At 49.0% G+C, this 20,202-nt stretch overlaps 1 protein-coding gene and 1 long non-coding RNA gene across 7 annotated transcripts in view; one reads left to right on the forward strand and one right to left on the reverse strand.

Annotated features, from left to right (window-relative positions):
* Positions 1 to 1,808: 1,808 nt before the first annotated feature.
* LOC129625964 (uncharacterized) lies at positions 1,809 to 11,025 on the reverse strand. The gene is made up of 3 exons (XR_008701679.1): positions 10,855 to 11,025; positions 9,265 to 9,344; positions 1,809 to 4,438 (listed from the first exon to the last, which is right to left on the reverse strand). It is a non-coding gene; the product is annotated as an uncharacterized LOC129625964 (long non-coding RNA).
* Positions 10,810 to 20,202, forward strand: part of SMARCA4 (SWI/SNF related, matrix associated, actin dependent regulator of chromatin, subfamily a, member 4) — an 89,908-nt gene continuing 80,515 nt past the window's right edge. For all 6 annotated transcript variants that reach the window (XM_055545023.1, XM_055545040.1, XM_055545055.1 and 3 more), the window contains exon 1: positions 10,810 to 10,981. The gene's annotated coding sequence lies outside the window, so the exon portion shown is untranslated. The remainder of the gene's footprint in view (positions 10,982 to 20,202) is intronic.

Below are 20,202 nucleotides of genomic sequence, written 5' to 3' on the forward strand. Positions count from 1 at the left end.
AAATGGAAACCCACTCCAATCTCTCTTGCCTGGGAAATCCCATGGACAGAGGAGACTGGTGGGTTACAGTCCATGGGGTTGCAAAAGAGTCAGACATGACTGAGCGTGCATGCTCCTCCTCCTTGATCACCTGAGCCAATCTTGTATTAGTCTGCTCAGGCTGCCGTACCAACATATCATAAACTAGGTGGCCTCAAAAACAGAAAAACTTTTTTTTTTCACAGTTCTAGATGCTGAGACATCCCAAGATCAAGGTGCCAGCAAATTCAGTTTCTAGAGAGGGCTCCCCTCCTGGCTTGTAGATGGCCACCTTCTTGCTGTATGCTCACATGGCAGACTTAGAGATGGAGATGGAGGGAGAGGGGAGAGACAGAGAATAAGATTGTTCCCTGGTGTCTTCTTTTGTGTGTGTGCATGTTCGGCTGCTAAGTTGTGTCCAACTCATTGTGACCCCGTGGACTGTAGCCCACCAGGCTCCTCTGTTCATGGAATTCTCCAGGCAAGAATACTGGAATGGGTTGCTATTTGCTTCTCCAGGGGAATCTTCCTGATCCAGGAATTAAACCTCTGTCTCTTGCATCTTCTGAACTGGCAGGTAGATTCTTTACCACTGAGCCACCTGAGACAGACAGAAAGAATAAGACTGTTGTCTGTGCTCTTATAAGCACACTAATCCTATCATATCAGAGCCCCACCCTTATAACCTCATTTAACCTTAATCACCTCTTTCTAGGCCCTCCTCCAAATATAGTCACAGTAGGAGTAACAGCTTCAACATGTGAATTTTGGGGGACACAATTCAGTCCACATCAAATCTCTTTCCATCCATGTACACATCCTATTGGCTCTGTTTCTCCGGGAAACCTCGACAACAGAGGTGAGATGAGATCTTCTAAATAAACCAACCCAAGCTCTCTCAGTCACAGACCACCGAGCCCAGGTGATGCTGGCCACTAGGGTTCCCCTTCCCTCTCTGGCTCTGTGTGCCACCTGCAGGCAGCTGACTCCTGCCCCACCGCTAGCCTGCATTTTCTTTTGCTCCCATTACTGGCAGCAGTGGTTAAGGGCATGGCTACCAGAGTCCATCTACCTGGCTGTGACCAGGCCAGCCTGTAAGGACAGTGTGGACCTTGGGTAGATTATTAACCTTTTCTCTGCCTCAGTTCCCACTATAATGTGGGGGCAATGGCAGGAGATGCAGCGAGGGTCATGTACATATATGGATATGGATGTGTAGGTTTTAGATGAACAGACTTTAGTTTTCAAAGATTTATTTGGCTGTGCCAGGTCTTAGCTACGTCATGTGGGATCCTTCACTGTGCTGCACCGACTCTCAAGTTTTGGCGTGCGGGCTCAGCAGTTGCGGCGCACACACCAGGGATCGAACTCACATCCCCTGCACTGCAAGGGGGGTTCTCAACCACCGGACCGCCAGGGAAGGCCCCAGACTTTATTTTTTAGAGCAGTTTTAGGTTGACAAAAAATTGAGCAAATGGTATACAGTTCCCATATATCTCCTCTCCCCATCAACCATCTATCCCATAGTTTCCAGTTTCCCTTATTAACATCTTGCATTAATGTGAAATACTTTGCTACAACTGCACAATTGGTTACAACTGAATCAATATGGATACATTACTACTGGCTAAAGTCCATGGTTCACATTAGGGTTCACACGTATTGTTGCATATTCCATTTTTTAAAAATAGGCTTTAATTTTTAGGGCAGTTTTAGGTTCACAGCTAAACTGAGCAGAAAGTACACAAAGAACAGTACAAGTTTCTTAGCGCCCCTGCCCCCCTTACATGCACAGCCTCCCCCACTGTCAACAGCCCCCACCAGAGTGGTACATTCGCTGCAATTGCTATACCTGCCTTGACACATCTCCATCACCCACAGTTTATATTAGGGAAAACCCTGTGTTGCACATTTTATGGGTTTGGGCAAATGACATGTATCCATCACTGTGTCATATAGAATGGTTTCACTACTTCTCTTTCACCCCCAACCCCAGGGGAAGGTCTCCTTTTACATTCTCCGGTTTTGCCTCTTCCAGAATTGCCATAGAATTAGAATCACATGGTATATAACCATTACAGACTGGCTTCTTTCATTCAGAAATACGCAATTAAGGTTCCTCCATGTCTTTTTTTTTTTTTCCCCCAATTTTTTTGGCCATGCTGCGAGGCATGCAGAATCTTAGTTCCTAGACCAGGGATCGAAACCATGCCCCCTCCAGTGGAAGTACGGTCGTGGGAAGTGGGCTGCCTGGTCTGATCTTGTTTCTCTATAGTGCTAACATTCCATTGTCTGGATTTATCATGGTTTGTTTATCCGTTCACTTATCGAGGGGCATCTTGGCTGCCTCCAAATTTTGGCAATTGTGAATAAAGCAGCTAGAAACACTCATGTGCAGGTTTCCGTGTGGACCTAAGTTTTTAATACATTTGGGTAAATACCTTGGAGCAGAATTGTGAGATGATAAGAGGATATTTAGTTTTTCCTTTTATTTGCTTATTTTGTCTTTGGTTGTGCTGGGTCTTTGTTGCTGCCTGGGCTTTTTCTAGTTGCAGCAGGTGGGGCCTACTCTAATTGTGGTGTGTGGGCCTCTCATTGCGGCGGCTTCTGTTGAGGAGCACAGGCTCTAGGGTTTGCGGGTTTCAGTAGTTGTGGCACTCAGGCTTAGTTGCTCCGCAGCATGTAGAATCTTCCCGGACCAGGGGTCAATCCCGTGTACGCTGCATTGGCAGGAGGATTCATAACCACTTGTGCTCCAGGTAAGTCCAAGGATATGTTTGGTTTTGTAGGAAATTGCCATATGGTCTTCCAAGGTGGTGGTACCAACTTGCATTTCCACTACATTTAAATTTACAGATTCCCAGCTTAGAATAGCAGCTGGCACCCAGGAAATGCTATGCAAGTGTTAGCTGTTGTTGCTCATATTAATTTCTGGTCCTTCAACGGCGGCTTGGCTTGCTAAGCTCATCCTTTCAACACCTTTGAAAAAGGATTCCCTCTTGTGTCTCTATTTTTCCCAGCAGAGGAAGGGTGTCTAACCTGTCTGGGGTGGGGATGGAAGCTAAATCTAAGCCAAGTCCTCCTGTAAGATGCCAGGGAGGGAGGCAGAGAGATGGCATTCAAGCTGGGGTTATTGTTCAGTCACTGAGTTGTGTCTGACCCTTTGCGACCCCATGGACTGCAGCACACCAGGCTTCCCTGTCCTTCGCCATCTCCCAGAGTTTGCTCAAACTCATGTTCATTGAGTTGATGATGTCACCCAACCATCTCATCCTCTGTCGCCCCCTTCTCCTCCTGCCCTTAGAGACTAGAACAGGACAAAAGGGGACCTGCATTAGGTGTGCAGGGCTGTGTTCCCAAGCAGGTAGAGGAAGATCTGCAGTGGGGAGTGGGGTGGGCAGGAGAGGGCAGAGCCTTGTGGGCCTGCTACTTCACAACGCCTATTTCTGAGCCATTCAGGGTTTATTTAAAGTAAGCAGGTGCAGACTTCCCTGGTGGTCAGTGGTTAAGAATCCACCTTCCAATGCAGGGGACATGCTTGCAATGCCAGTTCTCAGGCCCTGCCCCAGGTCCGCTGACCAGATGCTCTGTGGGTGGGGGCCCCCTGCCTGTTCATAGGCCCTCAAGAAGATCCTGATAGACACACCAATAGTGTGTTCTCTAGTACACGTTTACATCTAGAGTTTAAAAATATGGTCACGTGGAATTAATCACGTGGCTACACTAGTTGTAAATTACTCACCAGACTCACCTTCGCCTTTCCTATTGGTAGGCAGGTGGGTAAGTTTCTGAGTCTGTGGATACTTGCCACTGAAATGATTGCTCCCTCACCTGTTCACAGATGGTACCGATGCCAAGGCTCACCTGGGGCACTTTCTTTTTTTGGCTGCACTGAAAGACTTGCAAAATCTTAGTTCCCTGACTAGGGATTGAACTCGTGCCCTCAGCAGTGAAAGCCTAGTGTCCTAACCACTGGACCACTACAGAATGTTCATTCCTTGGGCACTTTTTATTTATCTTTGACTGGGCAAGCGCTTTGTTGCTGCGTGCGGGTTTTCTCTAGTTGTGGGCACGGGCTTCTCATTGCGGTGGCTTCTCTTGTTGTGGCTCATGGGCTCTAGAGCGCACAGGCTTAGTTGTCCTGAGGCATGTGGGATCGTCCCAGACCAAGGATTGAATCTGTGTGCCCTGCACTGGCAGGCAGATGCTTAACCACTGGACCACCAGGGAAGCCCCCTGGACATGTTCTATGAAAAAAATTTCTAGAGCTCCACCAGATAGGGTCTCAGAACTTAAGAAAATTCTCCAGGCTTGTGTTTTGAACTAATCTCCCCTTGGCGATTCATCACACAGGTTAATGTTTCTTTGTCTGTTTCTTTAGAACAGAAACCTCCATGGGGGCAGAGGAGTTGCACAGTACCTGAAAATAAATTAAGCAATGGATTAAATCACTTTTATTGAATTGTCTCCTAAACAAAAATCACTTACATTGAACTCCTTCCCAGCTGGCCCAGTGGTGAAGAAACTGCCTGCCGATGCAGGAGATGCAAGAGACTTGGGTTCAATATCTGGGTCAGGAAGATGTTCTAGAGAAGGAAATGGCAACCCAGTCCAGTAATTTTGCCTGAAAGATTCCACTGACAGAGGAGCATGGGGAGCTACAGCCCATAGGGTCACAAAGAGTCAGATACGACTGAGGATGCATGCACACACAAACACCTCCAACAAGACTGTAGCTCCCAGAAGGCAATGTTTTTTAAAATTTATTTGGCTGCGCCAGGTCTTAGTTGCAGCATGTGGGATCTAGTTCTCTGACCAGGGATCGAACCTGGGCCTCCTGCATTGGGAGCTCAGAGTCCTAACCACTGGACCACCAGGGAAGTCCCCTCCTTCAAATTTTCTTCCAGCAACTAAGGTATGATTACGACAGAGAAGGGACCCAAAATATTACAAGATGTATCTTCTTCAACTTGCTCATCTGTTCATTTGCCCAGGTTTGCAGAAGTACCAGAAGTCAGACAAAGGTAAATAAGTGGATGTGATACACAAGTTCATGGCATAAAGCTGAGGGCAGACGCTGTGCATTGTTTCTCCAGATGTTGACAGAGGGTGATGCCATTAGAGTTAGGCTGTCCCCTCTTACTGACTGCGTTGGGAAGGAGGGGAAGCAGCAATTACTGAGTGCATTGACCAGATCTCACAGCGGCTCCTGTTGACTCTGCAGGGTAAATACCCAGGAAGGCCACAGAGAGTGTAATTACACACACACTCGCACAAGAGCAGGAGAGCCTAAACAACCCAAATATGGCAGGCCATGAGGTCTTTTTTTTCCTTTACATTTTTCAAGCAACCACAAAATCATTTCTTTTGCTCAGTTCACTGCATAACAATTTCTACCCAATCCATTTTAAAAATTAAAACCTTTTTAAAAATTAATTTTATTGGATTATAGTTGATTTACAATGTTGTGTTAGTTTCAAGTATATAATGAAGTTTCAATTATACATATACATAGATCCACTCTTTTTTAATTCTTTCCCCATATAGGTCATTATAGAGTATAGAGTATTATAGAATCCCCTGTGCTATACAGCAGTCTCTTATTAGTTACCTATCTTATAGTAATGGGGATATGTCAATTCCAATCTCCTAATTTATCCTTTCACTCCCCTTTCCCGCTTGGTAATCATAAGTGTGTTTTCTACATCTGTGACTATGTATGGATGGAGCCTGTTTTCCTTGTAAATGTTATCCTAAGCTTCTCCCTTCCTCCTCTGGATAGAAGGTTCAACACATCTGAGAAAATACAAGTGATCTGCAGCTTTGCTTCATTTGTCATTTAGTCCCTAAGTCGCTTCAGTCACGTCTGATTCTTTGTGACCCCATGGACAGTAGCCCACCAGGCTCCTCTGTCCATGGAATTCTCCAGGCATGAATACTGGAGTGGGTTGCCATTTCCTTCTCTAGAGGATCTTCCTGACCGACCCAGGGATCAAACCTGCGTCTCCTGCATTAGGGGCAGATTCTTTACCGCTGAGCCAGCGGGGAAGCCCCCTAAATAAGACATACCTATAAAACACCTATAAAACTATGAAAAATGTGGGTAGTTTCCACCTGTAGTTGCAGAAAGTGACACAGTTTGCCGCAAGTGTAACACAATATTCTTGATCATCTGCTGAGCTGATTTAAAACTTGGGCTTTCAGCTAAAAGAAATCTATTGCCCTGGGTTTGTAATTTGGAAGGATGGCTTCTTGTTTTCTGCACAGCACATCTCATTGTTTGATTTGGGGAAACAGTTTTCTTGTGATGCCCATTTTTTAGGGCAGTAGGTCATGTTTGAGGAATAAATATATGTTCGGTTAATAAATTAGCAGTTTTATGCCTAAGTAAGATCTGAAGAGACACTCTAAAAAGTATTTCCTAAAGGAAATCAACCCTGGATAGTCATTGGAAGGACTGATGCTGAAGCTGAAGTTTCAATACTTTGGCCATCTGATGCAAACAGCTGACTCATTGGAAAAGACCTTGATGCTGGGAAAGATTGAGGGCAGGAAAAGAAGGGGGCGGCAGAGGATGAGATGGTTAGATAGCATCAGCGACTCGATATGAATCTTAGCAAACTCTGGGAGATAGTCAAGGACAGGGAAGCCTGGTGTGTTGCAGCCCATGATGTTGCAGAGTCAGACACGACTGAGCAATGAATAACAGCAGCATCCACTTTACTGTGGCAACTGAAGAGTATGCATTTCACATTTTCACCCACTGGATGTGGATGAGCATGTTATTTCAAGACCTTGATTTGAGTCAAAAGAGATTAGTCCATTTTCTCTGTAATGGTTCATCTTGTGTATCTGTTTGGCTGGTTCATGGCACCCAGCCATTTGGTTAAACACCAGTTCCTAAGCTGCTGTGGAGACTTTTATCAAAATGTGATTCATGTTTAAATCGGAGTCATGATGTTGAGTCAAACCGTGGACCCTCCATCGTGTGGATGGGCCTCATCCAATCATATATAAGGCAAAAACTGAGGATTCCCAGAGAGGAAGGTCTCAAGACTGTGGCACAGAAACCTTGCCCGAGTTTCCAGCCTGCTGCCCTGTGGAATTCAAGCTCAAACACTGCAGCATCCTCTCTTCCCTGAATTCCCAGCCTCTGGCCTGCCCTACAGATCAAACTTCAGACTTGCCAAGATCCTACAAGCCCTGGATGCTGGGAAAGATTGAAGGTCAAATGAGAAGGGGGCGGCAGAAGCTGAGATGGTTGGAAGGCATTATTGACTCAATGGACACGAGTTTGAGCAAACTCTGTTAGATAGTGAAGGACAGGGAAGCCTGCTGTGCTGCATTCCATGGAGTCACAAGGAGTCAGACATGACTGAGCGACTGATCAACAACAACAGTCATGTGAGCCAATTCCTTAAAATAAACATCTTTCTCATTTATCTATATACATATATATTAATATATATATGTGTGTGTGTGTGTTCTCTTTCTCTCCATATGCATATATACTTCATTTCTCCAGTGCAACAGAATCAATAGGATGTATGTGTGTGTGTGTGTGTGTATATCTTGGATTTTCCAGGTGGTTCAAGTGGTAAAGAACTCACCTGCCAGTGCAGGAGATGCAGGTTTGATTCCTGGGTCAGGAAGATCCCCTGGAGAAGGAAATGACAACCCACTCCAGTATTTTTGCCTGGAGAATCCCATGCACAGAGGAGCCTGGTGAGCTACAGTCCATGGGGTCGCAGAGTCAGACATGACTGAGTGAGCATGCGTGAATGTGTATGTATAGCCAACATCCTATTGATTCTGTGTCTCTAAAGAACTCTGACACATCCTCTGAGCTACATGGGAAGCTCCTACCTAATAGGGCCACAGATACGAGGTTGTAGATGTGAATGCAGACTCTGAGACTCCTAAGACCAACTGGGAATTGTATTTTTGCTGTGTGGGGAGTGATGCTGCAAACATCTGGATTGCTACACTCCTCTTTGCATCCTTGCGGAGCACAGCTTCCTCATGCCCCTATCTGGCCCTGTCCTGCCCACTGGGGAAGGCGGGAGGGGCAGCTATCATTGTAAGAGGCAGCATATGGGGAGAGTGACCAAGACCAAGACACAGGAGATGAGGGGTGGAGCCTAAAGCTCTGACTTCACTCTAGGCATCTCCCTAGTGGCATCTGAGATGTCACAGGTGTAAGACTGAGGCCTCAACAAGCATCTCATAAACTCTGATTTTGTGTGAGAGGCAGCATGGGCCACTGGAGAGTGCTTCTTTAGCCTCTTTTCCATGCACCAGTCACTAGGCGCTGTGCTAGGTGCTGGGGACAGACAGAAAGCTTATGTTCCAGCGTGCAGGATGAGTACAATGGAGAGATATCACCTGGGGATGTAGCAGGTCGCATCTGTAACATTACAGAGATTCTCTGGGAGACACAGCCATGCAGGGGTCAGAAGCACATGTGCAAAGGCCCTGGGGCAGGAATGTGCCAGGTTTGAAGAATATTAAGAATTGTCCACGAAGCCCTGCCCTCCCCGGTTACTGCAGACCTCCCCCACACAGAGCCACAAGAGCTGTCCTCTGTTCCCACACTCCTTTCCCTCTTCAGGGTCTTTGTACATCCTGTTTCCTCCGCTGAGTGCCTTCCTCCTTTGGGTCTTGGCATATGGAGAGTCTGACCTGACTTCTCAACCCCAGGAAGACCCCATATTATCAACCCCGGGGCTTTTCTTCCAATGCATTTAGATTTTTCCTATCAAGTATTATTAGTGTGATTGGTGTGGGAGATCATTAGCTGAACTCATGGACTGTCTGCTCCAAGGGCCAGAACCCTGCCTGCTCAGTGCATCACCGCACGACTAAGACCAGCTCAGCGTTTTTGGGTTTTTTGGCTGGGTCAGGTCTTAGTTGCAGCATGCGGGATCTTTAGCTGCAGGGCACGGAATCTCTAGTTGTGGCTCTTGTGCTCTGCAGCATGTGGGATCTTATTTGCCCAACCAGGGATCAAACTTGCCTGCGTCCCCTGCATTGCAAGGCGGATTCTTTTTTTTCTTTTTTAAAATTTATTCTTAATTGGAGGATAATTGCTTTACAATATTGTATTATTTTTTGTGCAAGGCAGATTCTTAACCACTTGACCACCAGGGAAGTCTCCTGCTCAGCATTTAAGATGTTGAAGGCACTTTAAAAATATTGCTTGAATGAATGAGACAGGCCAAAGTCCAGATCCCACTTGCCCATTACCTGTCCATTATCCAACGTCACAAGCTAAGTCACCGAGAGCTTCTCCATGGCCTGTTTTCATGGATTCCTCATAACCAACCCTGTGGAGATGAGTGCTGTCACTGTTTTGACTTTACAGGTGAAGGGATGTGTGGATGCCTCCAGTAAACTTGCCTGGCATCCCCCAGGTACTAAGAAGAGTCAGGTTTTCAATGCAGGTCTTTTTGGCTTCAGGCCAAGGTATTAGTTGCTGCTCTATGCTCTAAGGGCCTCACCTTGGGCTTGGAAAGGCCCAAAGAGCTGATGATACACACCCCATAGAAGCTAATATATTTTCAATTAAAAAAATATATTTTAAGGTATCTAGTGTGTGGCAGAGGGTGGCACCACACTAGATATTCGGTATTCACTAGGGACTAAAATTGACAACACTGTGCCATTCAAATCGAGGTTAGGGAGACAGATATTAAAGGGGTTACCCAAGAAATGTGAAAGGAAGGAAAAGGAGGTGGTGATCAAAGAGGAGGCAAGGCCAGGGGAGGTGATGAGTCAGCTGAGACCTGAAAAATGAGGAAGAGCAGGCCTGAGAGAAGCAGGGGTAGGGAGTCACAGGCTGTGGGACTTGGTCCTGGGGACCGTTTGTCCAGTTGTGGGGCTAGAAACAAAGTATACCGACTCAGAGATACTCTCAAAATTTAAGAGATGAAGCCTCCTACAGTCTCCGGGCCTTCACACTTGGAACAACGCTCTCTCTCTCACTGCTTTTATGTCTTGACTCAAATGTCTTCGCAGCGAGGCTTTCCCTAACTGCCCCATTTAAAACTTCCCCGACCCTTCACGTGTCCATTTCAACATAGTGTATTTTACTAGAGTTTTCTTGCCTCGCGCCTGCCTCTCCCACTAAAGCATGAGCGCCACAGAGGCTGAGATTTCTCTTCGGTACTACGGCACCTCAGTCTGGGGCAGGTCAATAGATATCTGCTAAACTAATAGCCCTAGGTAAGTTTTGCGGAAAAGGTAGCCACGGTCTTTGCCCCCCAGGCTTTGCCGAACAGGCACCGCCACCATCGGAACATCGACCTGCACTTGGCCCAGGGGCCGGCTCTGCTCATCCCCGGCCCAGCCTGTCCGCCTTCTGCCTTCATGCACGACCTTGGAAGCCTCACTTCTGAGTCTCGGGGTCGTCGGCCACGCTTTCCCCGCAAACCTCTCCACCACCCATCCCATCCCATCCCCCAACCTCCCCCTGCCGCCTCCACCACCGCCGCAGTGACCCTGCTCTGCGCATGCTCGGCAGCGTTGAGATGCGCGGCGTGCGAGGACGGAGAGCATCGCGCGCAGGCGCATGACCGTCCCACACAGAGTGGGGAGGCGCGTTGGGCGCTCTAGCTCTCCCTGGCCCCACCCACCTCTCCCAGACAACCCCGGCCAGACGCGCACGCGCGCTAGGAGCGGAAGGGCGGGCGGGCACGCGCACGAGGACGGGCCAGCAGCGGAAGCGAGAGAGGGAGTTCGTGGTGGGGGGAGGGGAGGTGGCGAGTGCGCGCGCAGCGGGGGCGCGGGCAGCGTGGGGGGGCGGCTGAGGCAGGCGGGCGCGCGCGCGAGGCTTACTCTCGCTCGGCGGCTGCGGCGGCTGCTTCTTTGTTTCGTGAGGAGAAGCGAGACGCCCATTCTGCCCCCGGCCCCGCGTGGAGGGGCGGGGGCGGCGCCGGGAAGGCGACGGCGCCGGCGACTCCCGGTAAGGAACGCGGGTCGCGGGGGGAGCGCGGCGCGGGGCTTGGGAGGACGGTTTGAATGGAGCCGGGCCGCCGAGGGGGGAGGGGGCCGCCGGCGCCCGGAGCGGGGCCGGGGTACGGCGGCGCCCGAGGGTCAAGAAGCCTGGCCGGCACCGCGCGCGCGGGTAAGGCCACAGGCAGCGAGGCCTCGGCGACTACAGTATCCGCGGGACGGCGGGGTGGGGGCCCGGGCCGCGTGGAGGCCGCGCGCCCCTCGAGCGCGCTCTCGCCGGGGTCGCCGGACAAAGCGCGTCGCCCCGTCGGCGGTCCAGTAGCCCACATCCCGGTGTCCGCCGGGGCTGCAATAATAGCCAGGCGTCCGGGCTTTTCTGCTTACGTTCTAACGGGTCCGACTCGAATGTTGGGTTTTGGCGAGGCTGCAGTCGGAGCTCAATAGAAAAACCCTAGGTGTGTCCAGCGTCGCCCGGACACGAACATTAGCAGCCCCCCTGGGTTAGCCGACCTGAATTTTTATTTTTAAAAAAGTCATGTCGTTTTAGATTTTCAAGGAAAGGTAAAGAACTCTGCTAACCCCTCGCAAGTAGTGACTTGAGAACGTTTGCCCTGAAGCCGGGGGTCGGCAGCAGTGGGGCAGGATGGAGAGAACTGTTTGCTGTTGAAAGCATTGTTTTAGTTTTGCATCCTTCCCCTTTTCTGCCAATCGATTTTCCAGATTAAGGTTTTTATTTAAAACGCGAATCTTTCCGGAGAAGGTGTTTTGTGAAGGTCTTGAAGACACTATTGTTATTTTTTCCCCCTAGTGAATCATTGGGGAAAGTAGGGAATAAGCAGTGAGAGCCACTTCCTAGGAATTTGAAACAAGTTTTCACTTTTAAATGACAGGCCTGATTCGAGTTTGACTCCTGGCTGTTGCTGGTCACTTCGCTGTGTGACAGGAGGCAAATAGCTTAATCTTTCGGAACCTCTCAGTGTCCTCATATGTGAAATGAGAATAACGGCACGAATGGAGCTGGTGAAAGCCTGTAAAATGGTTCCTGTCAAGAGGGAAGCGCTATTCTTGTTGTGCAGTCCAATCTCTTCCATTCTTGTTCAACACATACTTGTTGAGCCCCGGCTGGGTGTTTGGTGGTTGGAGGTTGGGTGCCCAGAGCAGCCTGTTCAGTCTTGTAGGGGAACAGGTGGTAAATGTGGGAACAACTGGAGGCCTGTCATGTGTGAGGAGCACAGCAGATGGGTGCGAGTGGTGGGAACCAGAGATCAGGGTAGCTGCATGGAAGAGGGGGCCTTTACTCAGGGTTAGGGACGACCCCCAGGTTGTGTTGGACCACTCGGGACCAGTCATTGCTCCCCTCTGCTGCTTTTGCACATGGTCATCTTGATCCTTTCTTGTGTTAGGAGTTACTCCAGTTTATCATTACACATCTCTTCTCCAAGGGCCATCAGAGCTGTTTCTGTGTAATCTCCTTTAGTGTACCCTGGCCCAGAGTGTAGTAGGCCCTTAGCGAACATTTGTGGATGAAGGAGGAGGGTACTCTTGAGGATTGAGTAACCTTGTGTGTGAAGTGCTTGGTCCAGGACTTGAGGGCCAGTTGCAGACAATAAATATTAGTTGCTGGTGATGTGTTTTGCTTTGTTTTTAAATTTTTTTCTAAAGCTTTCCAGGCCATTTTCCCCACACCTCATTCCCTCAACAGTGAGGGTGTGGGGTGGTGGTTAATAGGAGGTGGTGTTGTGGAGTGCTAGTTCTGGAATTAGACCTCCTGGATTCACAGTCAGCTCTAAATTCTAGTTTGATCTCTAGCAAGACACTTACCAGTAGGTCCCCCAACTTGAGAAACAGATATGACAGCGGTGCCAGCTCAAAGAATTGTTGTGAGGGTTGAAAAGATAGTATGGGAAGTGGTTTAACACTGTAGAGTCTGGCGTGTAATGAGCTCTCAATTTTTCAGAGGTGGTTTTGTTTATATGTATGTATTTGTAAATTAACTGTTCAGAAAACTGCAAACATAAGAGTCATTCTGTATCCCAGAAACCCCAGGTTTGATGTCCTGGTTATATACATGTTCCTAATTTTCTTTAAACTCAGTACATACACGATTATGAAAATAATAAGTGTTCCTCCTCATGCCACTTGAAATCATTTGTGCCCAACCCTTCAGGGGGGCTTCCAGGTGGCACAGTGGTAAAGAATCCCCCTGCCAATGCAAGAGACATAGGAGACATGGATTTGGGACCTGGAGGAGGGCTTGGCAACCCATTCCAGTATTCTTGCTTGGAGAATCCCATTGACAGAGGAGCCTGGTGGGCTATAGTCCATGGGGTCGCAGAGTCGGACACGATTGAGCACGCACACCAGCTGTTCAGGAGATGTTGATTTTGCAGGTTTTTTGGGGGGGTGTTCATCGTGGGGTGACCTCATCAGAGCTTTGGTGCAGGGCAGTGCAGTGGTCTCCAGACTTTCTGTCAGTGAAAAGCACTCCAACATAAACACTGTATGAACACTCCAACATACACTGGTAACTGTAGACCAGCTTCCGGTCCTCACTGTTTATCAGATGTGGGAGAGGGGGAGGGACTCGGTGTGTTGGGTGAATATCCCTTGAGAACGTTTTGCCAGTGAAGAAACTGAGGTCCAGGCATATTTCACCAGGGCCTATCGGGTTGAACATACAAGTCTGACTCCTGGGTTGGCCAGTTTCCCTCTTGGTGCCTCCAAGAAATGGGGTAAGTCCTCAGACATGACGATTGATTTTGGCCTGGGTCATCAGGGCTGCCGTGGCTCAGAGGGCATTCAGATTGACCCTAGACAGAGCACAATGTCCGTGGTGCCCCCCTGGAGTTGTGCAGGAAGTGGCCCACCCATGCATTCCCCGTTCACATAGGGAACAGGCACGCACCTGCTATGAACCTGGTGCTGCTGGGGGCCGGGGGTTCGGCCAAGAACAGGCAGACAAGGACCCTGTCCTCATTCAGTCATATCCATCTCCTTATGTGCAAAGAGGGCTGGTCCAGTAATAGTTCCCAACTTGGACGATTGTTGCAAGGACTAAACTACAGCAAAATGATGGATGACCAATGTTAAGTGCTTAGAGTGCCTGACACACAGGAGTAGACAGTTTGTCGCTGTTGTTATTTATTAGGATCCCAACAATATCCTAGTGGGTTAAGATACAGAATAGATTTTTGCCTCATTGCAGTAGTTCCATATGTTTTCAAAGTGGTAGGAAAGGAATTGGTGCCTCCGTTCTGTCCTTAATAATTTCAAAATGCTGCGCTTTGCAGTTTCACCATACGGCACTGGAAAGAGGGAAGTGTGTTAGGTGGCTTGGATTTTGAAAAACGTAAAATGTTCGTTTTCCCTTTCACATATCTCCTCGTAACTGGATTGAAACACTGGAGAATCAAAGTTTTTAAAAAAAAAAAAAAAAAAGAATGAGCAAAACCTCTAAAAGGGAAGTAACAGCGGTCGAATATTGGTGAGGGGAGAGGTCTGAGGGTGAATCTATGAGAACTGAGTTGAGATCACGTGAGCTCTTATCTTCCAGGTGTCATCCCTAAGAAGCAGGAAGCTCTTTGGTGTGATCAGTGATATCTCCGTGTTTGCTCTTGTGTGCTTAGTCATCAGTCGCGTCCAACTCTTTGTGACCCCCATAGACTATAGCCCGCCAGGCGCCTCTGTCCATGGAATTTCCCAGGCAAGAATACTTGAGTGGGTTGCCATTTCCTACTCCAGGGGATCTTTCCGACCCAGGGATCGAACCCCCATCTCCTGCGTCTCCTGAATTGCAGGCAGATTCTTTCCTTGCTGAGCCATGGGGGAAGTTTTTCAGGATATGGATTTGATGGGCATGAGAAAGTGGGCCTCTGCTCATCTTCCTGAGTGGGAAGGGGCCTGGAGCTGCCTCCAGGCGTAGCTGGGTTTCTTGGGGGATTCCGTTTCCCACAGCAGAGGGAAGGGAAGAGTTGTAGTCAGTTCCCCTCAGGGAATGGGCTTTGTTGTCCTGGCCCCTTCCTGGAAGCCAAGACTGGTTTCCAGAGCTTGGTTTTTGGGCTCCGTTACTTTGCCTAAAGGCCGTGTATTCATTTTTGTGTGTGGACACTTGTAACCCGGGGGCAGTCTTGAGTTTCGCTCACTGTGAAGTCTGCCAGCTCCTGGAGTGTGATAAAGAGGAAAGGCTTTCCCAGTGAGGACCTGCTGTAGAGCCCGGGGGATTGTACTCAGTATTTTGGCATAGCCTGTAGGGGAAAAGAATCTGAAAAGGCTTATGTACACATATCACTGAGTTGTACACCTGAAGCTAACACATGGTAAATCAACTAGCCTGCAATTAAAAAAAGAGAGGATGGGCTTTAAAATGGCTCCCTGGGGTGGGGTAAGTTCTCCTTTCACTGGCGAGTCGCGCCTCACTGGTTCAGGAAGCAGGCGGCCGTGTGGCAGTTGCCGCCTCACCTGGTACCGTGCGAGACGGGAGGGGGCAGGGTTGCCCCAGAAGCCTCAGGATAGTTGGAGGGAGGGTGTCTCTTGTGCCCATGGCTACACTGATGCGCAGGGGGCTCCTCCATGTGCCCTGGGAGCCGCTTCTGGCCCTGGTGAACTCCGAGCGCACGTTGGACTGCAGCCGGGACTCCTGGCGCCTCCTCAGAACAGCCCTGGAGGCTCTTGCCTCGGGAGTGCTCCCTCTGCTGCACTTTGTGCTCCTCTGGACTGTCCTCCTCCTATGTCTTCTGTTCCTCAGCCGGCATCGGTGCTCAGGCACCAGATGCAGATAGTCTTGAGGCAGGCAGGACTCTCTTCCAACGTGACTTTGGGCAGACAGCCTCTTGGAGCATAAACCCCCTGTTTCACCCCAAGCGGGTGTGAGTTGAGGCCAAAATGCAGCCTGGCTGGGCTTTGCTAAGCCTGGTTCCAGGGCTGGTTGCCCCCAGGGAAGGGACACTTTCTGTATTTCTTTTTTTTGATAATTCTTTTTATTTACTTATGGCTGTGCTGAGTCTTCGTTGCTTCTCAGTCTTACTTTTCAGCTGCAGTAAGCAGGGGCGACTCTTGCGTTGCTGTGCACGGACTTCTCGGTGCTGTGGCTTCCCTTGTTGCGGAGCACAGGCTTTAGGTGTGTGGGCTTAAGTAGTTGCAGCTCCTGGGCTCTAGCGCACTGGCTCAGTGGTCGTGGTGCACAGGCTTAGTTCCTCTGTGGCATGTGGGATCTTCCCGGACCAGGGATGGAACCCATGTCTCCTGCATTGGCAGGTGGATTCTTGAGCCACCAGGAAAGCCCCCTGTATTTCAAATGGCATGGCATGTGCCAGCTGAGGCCCCTCTGGTCACTTTGGTCATCCCTGTCTCCTCTTATTCTCTCACTCTCACATCCATTCCATCTGCCGGTTCAGAAAAATCTTCTAAAACCATCATCAGACCATGTCGCTGCCTGACCTGCAGTATACCAGTGGTTTTCCATTGCACCTTGGGTGGACTTCTGCTTCCTCACCACTGCCCTCCAGGCCTGTGATCTGTGCTCTTCACCCATCTCTGATCTCGTCTGCGGCCTCCCCCTTCTCGCCTCCTCTTCTTCAGGGTCCCACCCCAGGGCCTTTGTACTTGCTGGTCCTGTGCCTGCCCACGGCCACCGGCTCCCATCACACTCCAGGTTTCTGCTCAGATGTGTCCCCGTCCTGAGACTCCCTGGCCGCCATGACTGGAAGCGCACCTCCCATCAGCTTGACTGTTAACCCACTTGATTATGCGTAGCTCTTCCACCCACTAGCAACGTTGTGTCCTGTTGATTTGTGTCACTCAGTTGTCAGTTCCACCAGGCAGAGACTTTGTTTTCTGCTGCATGTCCAGTCCCTGGAACCCGGTTCAGGGCACGTGTGTTCTCCCCAGGTGTTTGGAGGTGGCTGGAGGGCCCGTCACAAACCCGCCACAAGTGGCACTTGTGGGTGCCGCACGTGCACTCTGTGCGTCCCTGTTGTAGGGAATTTCTCTCCAGCCGTCTCCAGGAGTCACGGCTAATGCTCAGTGTTGAGTACAGAGCAGGCCTCACAGCACACTTGGTGGTGGTCTTGCTGTTCATCCAGTGGGGCTCGGTCAGCCTTAACAGAGGAGAGGGGGAGAGTCTACCCAGGGTTCAGAGGCGGAGCAGGGTCAGGACTGAAGCTGAAGCTCCAGTACTGTGGCCACCTGATGCAAAGAGCTGACTCATTGGAAAAGACCCTGATGCTGGGAAGGATTGAGGGCAGGAGGAGAAGAGGGCGACAGAGGATAAGATGGTTGGGTGGCATCATCAACTCAGTGGACGTGAGTCTGAGCAAATTCCGGGAGATAATGAAGGACAGGGAAGCCTCGTGGGCTGTAGTCCATGGGGTTGAAAAGAGTCGGAGATGACTGAGAGACTGAACAAGGGTCAGGAGAGAACTGTAAAACTTGTTACGGTTACTTGATTTGTGTTTATGTTGGGTCACCTGGAGTCTGCTGTGCTCAGTCGCTAAGTTGTGTCTAACTCTTTGCAACCCCATGGACTGTAACCCACCAGGCTCTTCTGTCCATGGAATTTTCCAGGCTAGAATACTGTAGTGGGTTGCCATTTCCTCCTCCAGGGCACATGGAGTCTGGATCATAGTAAAAAGAGTTTGTTGTAGATAGGCAGTGTTTGTGTTCTGGAAGGTAGACAGTTTTATCTCCCTGCCAGATTAGAGCTTGAACTCCCTGAGGGCCTGGTTGCCTGCGTGTCTCCTGCCACGTTATAAGTGGGGAGGTGCTCTTCAGTGGTTTTCAAATGAATGAAATACTTAAGGGCGGAGTGGCAGGGGGAGGATTCCAATGCATCAAATGATGCATAATTCCCAGTGCTAAAAGTAATACTAACAATTTGGCATGTCTACCTCTTAGGTAGACCTGAGAAGACATTGTCATCATCATCATCAGGACATGGTTTTTTAGTTTCTAAAATTCATTGTCTTTTAAATGCAGGGCAAGTTTTTGCTACTTAATTCTGTTGGAGGGATAATGTTTGCCACAGAACAGCCAGCTTCAGGGCAGCTGTGGGCTCAGGAATGTGCTGTTTCCATGTGGTTCCTGAAACCCCAGGTGCCCCGACCCTCATGTCCTTGCTGGTTTGAGGACTGCTGCACCCCACAGCCTCAGGTCAAGTGTGGAGGGTTTTATTAGTTGTGGAGTATCTAGGGGAAATCTCATTTTGTAGTTTAAATGGGACGAATGAGGCTGGATTTGCTGAAGCCACCTGGCCAAGCTGCCTTGAACTCTCTCTGAGCTCCGAGTCATGACTTGACTACCATGGAGCTGCTGCTGAAGTGTGTCTTCAAACAAATTTCTCCACACCCCAGGAACAAAACAGCAGCTATCCTGGGACCAAACTTAAATATACAGCCGGTTTTTAGGCAAAATAGAAAAAAAAAAACCTTACCTGATCATCTCAGTAAGCAGATTTCAGAGGGTCCCCATCGCCCGTTAGCAGCCTGTCCTGCTGCAGTGATCGGCTACCATGATCCTTTTAAGAGAAATCATGGTCCTTAGAAGAGAAGCACTAAGGCCGGTACGAAAGAAGAAATGAGACCTTCTGATACTGAAGCAGTCTGGTTCCACATCTGAACATCAGCACAGCAATTTTGGTGAAGTTGAAAGTAGATGGAAAATAACAGTCTCCAAATGCTTTCATTGTCCTTGTTTATTTCTCCAGAGACACTTCCTGGGCATCTTTTCTGGGTGTTGACTTCCCAGGTATTTTGTCTGACCTAGGCTTTTTTTTTTTCCTTAAAAAGTGTGTGTGTGTGTGTGTGTGTGTGTGTTTAAATCGTGTTTACAGAAGTAATAGATGGTTAAAACAAACACACACAAAGAAAAAACTCCAGAAGTCTGTGATGTGGAACGTGTTAAGCTCCCCATCACACGCCTCCGTAGAGAGCCACTGGCAGTTTGGTGCATGTTTTCTTGGGGCTAGCTTCTATGCTTGGATTAACATGAGGAAATTGTTATTCTTAGCAAAACGGTGCTCAGGCCTACACCCCTGACTTTGACGGTACCTTCTTCCCCCACTTCATTTTGGACCATCTCCATATACATATGTACAATGCTACCTCAGTTTTTGTGTTGTTTTTTTTTTTTAACTTATTCATTTATTTACCTATTTTGGTTTTGATTGCCTGGTTTGATTTGCAGGGTTTTGGTTGCTTCACGCCCCCTTTCTCCGTTTGCAAGCAGAAGCTATTTTCTAGTTGCGGTGCACAGGCTTCCATTGCAGTGGCTTCTCTTGTTGCGAAACACAGGCTCTAGGCACATGGGCTTCAGTGGTGGCAGCACTTGGGCTCAGTAGCCCCATGGCAGTGGGATCTTAGTTCCCTGACCGGGGATTGAACCCATTGCCTCGCATTGGCAGGCAGGTGGAGCTCCAGCGAAGTTTTGAAGTCAGCCAAGGGAAGGCGCCGCCCCGGGATTACTTTGTGACTGATGTATCCTCAGTAATAGTCACTAGTGACTAGTAATAGTCGCACAGAAGCAAAACATAATCCCCCTGAATTTTGAAATATTCCTTTCTTTCTATATCTTGATGACCTTGAAGCAGTTAAGGAAAACCTGCTTTCTCTTGTCACAGTACTTTTGACACCGAACATGTTTTTTTCCCCACACCAAACAGTTCTCCAGGTTTGTATGGATGCCATTCGGGTGTCCAGCAGTTCATTTGAATTCTGGCACTAACCACCCAGAGTTAGTGGAGACCTCACGGGTTAGGGGTTCAGCCCCACGAGAGTGATGCCTCTTCAGATGCCAGTTGCAAGTAGTGAGTGGGTTTCCAGGTTACCCACACCCCTGTCCAGCTTGGCTACAAACAGGGATTCCCATGATGCCTTAGCAGCTTTGGAAATTTGCACTGCTACTGCTGCTGTTTCGTCGCTAAGTCGTGTCCAATTCTTTGTGACCCCATGGACTCTAGCCCCCAGGCTCCTCTGTCCACAGGATTTCCCAGGCAAGAATATTGCAGTGGCTTGTCATTTCCTCCTCCAGGGAATCTTACTTAGGTTTACTGGTTTATAAAGGCTACAGAAGAACAGCCAGCAGAAGAGATACGTAAGGTGAGGTCCAGAAAAGTTCTGAGTGCAGAAGTGTCTGTCCCCATGCAGGTGGGGTACACCACCCTTTTGGCACATGAATGTGTTCACCAACCCTGAAACTCTTGTGAACCCCATAGTTTAAGGTTTTTGGTGCTCTGTCACA

The sequence above is a fragment of the Bubalus kerabau genome, chromosome 1, assembly GCF_029407905.1.
Source record: "Bubalus kerabau isolate K-KA32 ecotype Philippines breed swamp buffalo chromosome 1, PCC_UOA_SB_1v2, whole genome shotgun sequence".
NCBI classification, from domain to species: domain Eukaryota; kingdom Metazoa; phylum Chordata; class Mammalia; order Artiodactyla; family Bovidae; genus Bubalus; species Bubalus kerabau.